At 48.1% G+C, this 7836-nt stretch overlaps 1 protein-coding gene across 3 annotated transcripts in view; it reads left to right on the top strand.

Annotated features, from left to right (window-relative positions):
• Positions 1 to 1748: 1748 nt before the first annotated feature.
• The window catches only part of PURA (purine rich element binding protein A), an 11586-nt gene continuing 5498 nt past the window's right edge, over positions 1749 to 7836 (top strand). The window contains exons 1-2 of one of the 3 annotated variants that reach the window (XM_081282473.1): positions 1749 to 2050; positions 7832 to 7836. The exon at positions 7832 to 7836 is cut by the window's right edge and continues 5498 nt beyond it. The gene's annotated coding sequence lies outside the window, so the exon portion shown is untranslated. Of the gene's footprint in view, positions 2185 to 6440; positions 7275 to 7831 lie in introns of those variants that run through there. The other 2 variants (XM_081282471.1, XM_081282472.1) reach the window with 2 other exon arrangements.

Raw genomic sequence — 7836 nt, 5'->3', positions numbered from 1 at the left:
TGAATAATGAAGCAATTTAAAGGAAATGACCCATCACTCTTAAACCAGTCTCCTTTTTTCACCTCTTACTAGGGATGGGTATTTTGTTATTGTGATTTTCTAAGGCAGAAAATTTCAAACTCTGAACTTTTAGAGCTCTCTACGATTCTCAGCAGTTAAGCACTACCCACAATATATAAAAGGGAGCATCAGTAGAAACCTGGAAGAAATCCCAGTTGAAGAATTTGTGGTTCAGTTGACAATGTAGGCAAAAGATCTGGGCTTTCCCCTTCACCTATGAAACACTTCTCAAAACTCTGGACAACTTACATTTTGGTAAGTTAGTTTTCTCATCTATAAAATGGGATAAATCACACCTCAGTCCTACTTCCCTCTCAGGATTCACTAGATTAACTTCTTGGAAGTTTAGTGAGTTTAAAAGTCTATTATTGAGGAAAGGGAAAGAGTCTATTATTGAGGATTGAAATGTTAAAAATTTATTTATGGATAGGTCAAAATGAACCCCACTAACTCTAATGCACTAATTAAAAATAAAAAGTCTACTATTGCCTAAGAAAAGGGCGTTTGTTGTGTATTTATAATGTAACTTAAAATATAGTCAATTATTTAAGTTAGGGCAGAGTCTTAATTTTTTAAAATCATGGGTTGAGTTCTTGGAGATTTAAATAACTACAAAGATGATGAAGGCAGTTTTTAATATACTTTTTTTTTTAGTTGTAGCTGGACACAATACCTTTATTTATTCGTTTTTATGTGGGGGTGAGGATTGAACCCAGCGCCTCACTACATGTGCAAGACAGCGTTCTACCGCTGAGCCACAACCCCAGCCCTGATGAAGTCAGTTTTTGAGGAATTGTTAGCTGATCAACGTTACTTCTATATACATAGTACTGCAAAAGTGAAATATGACAGCATAAAAGGAAAGGATAATCATACATAAAAGGAAAGGATTGTCAAACTTTATAAGATTTCAATAAATCTCTCTTAAAGGACATTTTAAAATTCAGCATTTTGCCCTTGCGTAGCCATTTATGAAAATTAACTCAGCCCTTTTGCTCTCTATCGGCCCAAGGACACATAAATAATATTTATCAGTTTTGTCCTTAGTCACATTCCCTCAAAGGGGCCCAGATTCACCTAAACGGCGTGGGAGGCTGGGCAGCAACCCCACACTTCCTGTCGAGGATTCCTGAGGCTAAAGCCTGAACTCGGTCTAGCCTCTTTCTTCTTTATGCTAATTATGCCCTTCCAGCCCCTCTCCGCGGGTGTCCGAAGGCCAAGGTGAGACCCTCCCGAGAAATGAAAGGCCTATTGCCGCCAGAGGGACGGGGCGGAGGGGAGCGTGTGATGAGGGAAGGCTGCAACCGCAGCGACGCCGTGGGCCTTAAACTGGAGCTGGCGCAGGCCCTTTGGGGTTTTATTCCCGCCTGAGCCTGGCCTGGGCCTTCAGAAACCCAAAGATCTAAGTTCTCCCAGGTCTCTCGGTTGTGGGCGGAGGAAGTGCGAGCGAAGTGGCTCCAGACAGCACCCTCCTCAGACGCGCCCCAAGGCCTGGGCCCGGGATGTTGACGCGCCAACGGCGGGGAAGGCGCGCTCACGCGCGCGAGAAGCGGAGGGAACGCGCTCAGCGGCCGCCGTGGCTGCAACTGAAACCTAGGGACGCGAGAGCGGAGGGCGCGAGCCACTGAGGGGGGTGGGGAGCGCGGAGCGCGCGCTGACGTCGCCTGGAGTCACGCACGGAGCGCCGGGTTACGCGCCGACGTCTGGCTGCCACGACTTGCCGTCTGCGGCGGCGGCGGCGGCGGCGAGCGGATCCCGCAGGGGAAGGAGGAGGAGGAGGGAGAGCCAAGGGGGCTGTGAGTGAGCGGGAGAAGCAGGGTGTGAGCCGGGCTTGCCCGCGGGAGGGAGAACGAGCGAAAGCCGAGCCAGCCATCCGAGCCGCCGCCTCCTCCTCCTCCCCTCGGCGTCCCGCCCCCGCCCGCCCTCCTTCCTTCTCAGCCCGCAGAGCCCGAGTGAGGCGCAGCTCGGCTCGCGCCGCTGTCCAGGACAGGTGTGCGCGCGCGCGCCCTCCTCCCCTCCCCCCTTCCTCGCGCCAGCCTAGCGCCTGCCTCGCGCGCACCCTCCCTCCCTCCAGACTGCGCCCTCCCTCACCTGCGGCAGGACAGCGCCCGCCCGCCCGCCCGGGTAAGCCCCTCGCGACCTTCCTTGCCGCAGCTGCCACAGCTGGAGGTGCCGCCCACCCCGTCCCCTTTAATTGCCCTCTCAGCCCAGGAATAATGATCGTACCATTGCAGACATCCCCGCACCCTTCTTCTCGGGGACCTAGGCGGTGTAGCAACGCCCCCCCGCCCCCCCCCCCGCGCTTCGCAGCGACGAACGAATAAACCCCCTCCACCTCCGAAAAAGAACAAAATAACATCCCTCCCCTTTAAAAATCCTACATCTGCAGGCTCTGGAGACCACCATTGATGTTCTTAGCAATCCCTGAGCCCCATTTCCCCAGACCATCTTCGCCCCGGGGCCTGGGACAGTGCGCTAGACGTGGCCGACACTCCCTGAACGGCAACACAGGAAGGAGGGGAGAGAAAAGAAGATTCTGTAATTTAGGTTCCACTACCAATGAACTCCTCCTCTCCTCTATTTTAAATCTACCCCCCAACCCATTGCATACACCCACCCTGAGTGCGTTGTTAAAAAAAAAAAAAAAAAGGCAAAACAACAACAAAAACCCCCCATTGATGCTGACATCGCAGATGAAGCCAGGCCCAAGGATGGGTGGCCCGAACCAGGCATTTTTACTGCCCCACAGCGCTAGGTCAGCTCGACAACCCCTTCTACCTTTGCTCGAGGACAAAAGGAACTGATACGAAGCTGGAGGGTCTTCCCTTTGAGTGGCAGTGGGCTATGATATTTTAAGGGAAGGAACCCGACCAGTATTTCTGCCATAAGCCTGAACTTTGGTAGAGGCCCCGAGAGACTGGTTGGATAACTTTGATTTGTAGCTGTCGACCCCAGAATAAATGCCACCTTCATTTCCGTTGCCTCTTCGGGACTTTTCTTGACGGTTCTGCTTCGTTCTCATTTGGGACCCTTATGTTTCTGTCGGGCCAGGGGCTTATGGAAAGCTTTTCTTGACGTCTGTGCTTGTGTCCCGTGTCCTTGGTAGGGTAGTCCTAGTGCTTTACAATAGGCTTGATTGGTCGGATTTGGTTTGACATCTTTTAGTAGACTGTCAGGGGAAAAGGAAATGTGGGGATTGTTTCTAGACCCCCGATGCCCCCGCCCAACTGACGTTTGCGAATTGCGGCTTTGGAAATTGGAGTGTTGACTAGAGTGTGGAGAGAGTTGCTGATTTCATTCCTTTGGATACAGCACTAGTAAAATCATTTAAGTACCTGCCGGAAGAGAGGAAGCTTTTGACATTTAAATTGGTTCTGTTTGGACCTATGGGCAAATGTCGGGTTTTCTGAATCTTTATCGAATTTAGAATGTGTGTTAATTTTATTTGACTCTTTTGCAAATGTTTAAAATGAAGACATTAGGGAATGCAAAGGTTCAATCACATGCATTGTTCTCTTCAGATTTTAAATGTTTCATATCTTTAATTCTAAACATTAGTATGGCATTGAAGAGGCACAGTTTTCAAGAATAGTGAGCTACAGAAAGGGGACATGCTTTTTAAAAATGATTTGTGAAATGCTGGTATTATGAGATGATGTTGTTAAATGTTAGGATTTACTTCAGGGTTTCCCTTAATTTTCCTGATAAATGTAGCCATGAGAAGAAATGGGTAATTCCTCCACTTTGAACATTTACAGTGCAACATTCATGTTAATTTTAATGATTGGATATTGAAAATAATTGTCTGGTTTAGCACAAGTAGCCCTTGAAAACAAGTTTTAGTGTTCACTTTTATTTTGGAAATGTGTGCTTTCGTAAAATACTAATTAGCATATTGTTTCTGTTGGGAACTCTATAATCCAAAGGGTTTAACTACCCAAAGGTAGATACCCTCTCTTTCACAAGTTTATTTTATAAATGTGGGTTGATTTTGATTTTAAGAAAAACAAAGCTGAATTGGATTATTTCTGAATCACCTGTAGTTCAGGATGAGAAAAATTTAGACCTTTTTCCTCCTTGTTCTGCCTAATGTCTGTTTCCTTGTGCAAAATTTTTTTTTTTGTGAGTAACAGTTTGTTAAATACATAGTGAGATTAAAAATAAAGCAGTTTCTGTGCTCTTCAAAATGTGTGTATAGTATTAATGAAATAAAAAAATCTAGAGATGTTTATCAGGTTTTTAAATGTAAGCAAATTTTTAGGAGAAAGGGAATATTTCTTTTTGATGATTTTTCATTAACATGGTTATTTTACTGCATATTAATTAGCTGCACGTTATATTTCGTTTCCCTTTTGTCTTTCCTGCATTGTAAAGAAATTGTAAATTTAGTTTTACAACTATTTGTTTTAAAGTAACAAATTCAAACAGCTGAATACTAGAATAGGTTTTTCATTCATTGAGTATATTAGTATATTGTTTAGATAACTAATAAAATGGCTAGTAGTCTTTTAAATCCACAATTTTATAATGACTCTTCAATGTTACAGTACTCAAGGTCCTAAACTTTTTCAGACTTTTCTACAAGTTAATATTCATTCCTCCTAGACTACTTTTCATGACTACTGTACGTGTAGTCTGATGAAGCCACCTCTTACTTCCTAGTCTGAGAAAAAGCCCACACTAACAGACTTATTTTGAAATTAACACTCTTGCTTCAGAAATGAAAATATGCTATCTAGTTTATCATTGAACTGTTTTGGAAAAGGCATTAATTAATCTTGTTACTTTTTGGATACATGTATAAAGTAGGAGAGAAACTGGCATAGAAGGGCAGAAATCTTACACATACACGATGAGTAGTATAAAATAAGTACCTATTTATGTGACAAGATCCAGGTCTCAGTCATGTGCTGATTTTTCATTTAAAACTCCCAGTTTAAGTGTGCAAATATTTAATTTATGTTCTGTCTAAAACTTAGTTGCCTCTAGTAAATTCCTAGTGACAGTCGCTTCCCTCTCTCTCAAATCAGGGCATTCCCAAACTCAAACCGCTTCAGAACTGCTGGACATAAACATTTGGGACGGAAAGCAAGAAATTTAGGCTACAAAGTTAGGCAGGAGCTAGGCAGTTTTGAGCCCGAGGCGTCTGTCCCTGGTACAGTCATCCTGGGCGCGGAAGAATAGCAGGGACTGACCGGCGGGCCCCCTTCAAAATCTCATTGATCTTGTTTCTCTCATTAAGGGAGAAGAGTTTGGTTTATCATAAGAGAAACCCTTGAGGAAGAGCAGCAGCCTTTTCTAGATCGGACTACAACATAATTTAGCCTTAGTTTACAGTTGGTATTTATGCAGAGACCCTGCCACTCAGCCTTTACGTTCGGGGTCTATCCAGGGTCCTGATCACTGCTGTGTGAGCCCAGAGAAGACACTGCTTCTTCACACATGTATTTTTGTGTGGTAGGAAGCACTCTAAAAGTTCCTGTGTATCCTTCCCAACTGACTTAGGGATAGGGGAGAGACTGTGGAAAATAAAGCACTGAGGGACCCTATACTGCTAAAGGTTGCCCCTAAATTAAAAATCTATTTGTGGGGCCCAGAGTCTGGGTTTCTATCTCACAGAGTGAACCTCCCCTTCAGGAAGCCATTTCAGAGACCACTAGACCTAGGTGCATGGTTTTGAGGCTGTACCATAGGACTACCCCAGTTTGCTCTTTGGTAGCCAGGGCTCTTTGCCCTGTTTCTTCCTCTTAATGAGAGCTAGTGAACTTCAGCCCAGAGCTGAAGAAGCTAATGCTGAGTAGAATGGGGCTCTTGCTAAAAGAAAAAGGAAGTCAGGTCTACCTAGCAGGCAGGTTTGCCCCAAAAGTGAAAGGATATAATAGGGGACTTTGAGTGTTCCGGGAATGACAAGGCTTATCCTCTAGACTGTGCTTAGTTTTTTGATCATTAGTCTTTACTTTTGGGCAACCATGTAGTCATTTTGTTTCAATAGCTAAGAGTGGGGGAGGCAAATCTCCTTACTTTTGAAGTAAAGGAGGAGATGTTCAATGGGAGTGGAAACCACAGATGGATCTAGGCAGCAATCCTTGCTTGATTAAGCCAGGACTAAAAAACTGCATGATCTGTGTGCTCAGCCCCCTGCAGAACGTGATGGGGAGTATGGGGGCATTGGTAGGGGTTCCCTGAAAATAGGCCTTAGCTTTCTCACAGCTATGAGGGCTGCTCACTGCAGTGAGGGAGTTATAAGCATTCACTACTTATCTGGGAGTTGGAAAATAGGGCCTAGATTATGCATCAGATCTGGGAAGAAAGAAACCAATTATTTCTGAGACTCCTCTTACTCTTCAGCCTCTTTCTGTTATGAGAGAAGATCCCCTTTAGCTGTCACCGTCCAAAGAGTCATTGGTTAATTAATGGTCGGTAACCTAGCTGTCTGCATTAAAACCAGCGATCATTTAATGTTTTACTTTTGGGGGGGATGGAGGCCCTCCTTGACACTTACGAAGGAAGAGTAAAAGGGGCAAGCGAACCTGCTTTAATGAATCCCGTAAGGAACTGCGTTTCCCAGGAAATTCCTGACATTTTTAGCTCATGAATTTCCGAAAGCCTGCTTGGTTTTCTCCTCCATTCTGGGTCCTTCTAGAGAGGAAAAAGAGTGGGCTAGGGTCTGAATGCCCGGCAGGGCCTGGTTCATCCGCAGAGCTGGCCAGCAACCCAGGCTGGGCTCAACCCTGAGCAGGGTGCCCCCCTTCCCCAAATCTCGGAAGGAGGAGGGGGAGGCAAGCAGGCATCCGTGGTCCCAAGGGGGGGCTAGTTGCAGGTTTTTGGTGAGTGTGGGGTTTCTGTTTGATTGCTATTTGGGAGTAAGGGTAGAGCCTATTGGAATAGGCACTGCGGGCACCCCAGCCCTGGTGCGGCTACTGTCCTCTGCTTGGCTCCCCCCGCCGGTGAGTGCGCCCGCCCGCCCGACTGTGCGGGGCTGCGGTTGGGGGGAGGGGGAGCGGGATCATCTGAGGCCAGAGCCGCTGCCGTGCGCGGGGAGGGGGAGCGGCGGGAGCGAGGGGAAGGAGAGGGGAGAGACGGGCTAGGTGTCTGCTGCTCCGCGCCACTGCTGCCGGCGCCCCGATCTCATCCCCAGCAGCCCCCTCTGCAGCTAAGGGTTACTACCGCACCACCTTCTTTTCCTCTCCTGCTTCTGCGGCCAGGGCTCTGCGGTAGGAGACAACCAAGCTGGGTGGCGGGCGGGCCTGTCTGGGTTTGGGTCTAGGTCTGACTGAGGCCCGCATGGGAGGGGGTGGCTGTGACTCGGTGTCCCTTCTCTGCAGTGGGCTATATTGCGCTGCGCAGGCCCCTCCCCCCCTGCATCCTCTCTCGGGGGTCACTGAAAAGCAGAACTCAGGCCAGTTCCTTGTGCTTAGAATGGCAGACCCCTTCTCACCCCAATCCCCCAACTCCTTGGGCCAAGGCCGCTTAAGGTCTGGCCGACAGCGACAGCCACAGTGGTGGTGGTGGCATTGGCGGCGGCAGCAGAGCTGCGACGCGGCGCGTCCCACTCCCTCCCCACCCCCAGCTGGGGGTGTTGAGTGAGGGCCAGCGGTGGGCGCCGCCTGGCGGGCGGGCGACAGGGGTGGGGGTGGGGGGGCTGGTATTGGGGAGGGGGCACGGGTCACGTGTTGGCGGGCGGGTGGGCGCGTACAGTAGGGCGCCCTGCTACTGTACTGGGGAGTCAGTGCCCTGTTACCGGGTCTCGTCTGTCTCGTCTCTCCCGCAGATCTC

This window comes from Spermophilus citellus, assembly GCF_964194105.1.
Source record: "Spermophilus citellus genome assembly, chromosome: 1".
NCBI lineage: Eukaryota > Metazoa > Chordata > Mammalia > Rodentia > Sciuridae > Spermophilus > Spermophilus citellus.
Note: the sequence above shows the minus strand (reverse complement) of the source record. Positions and strands in the feature narration are given on the sequence as shown.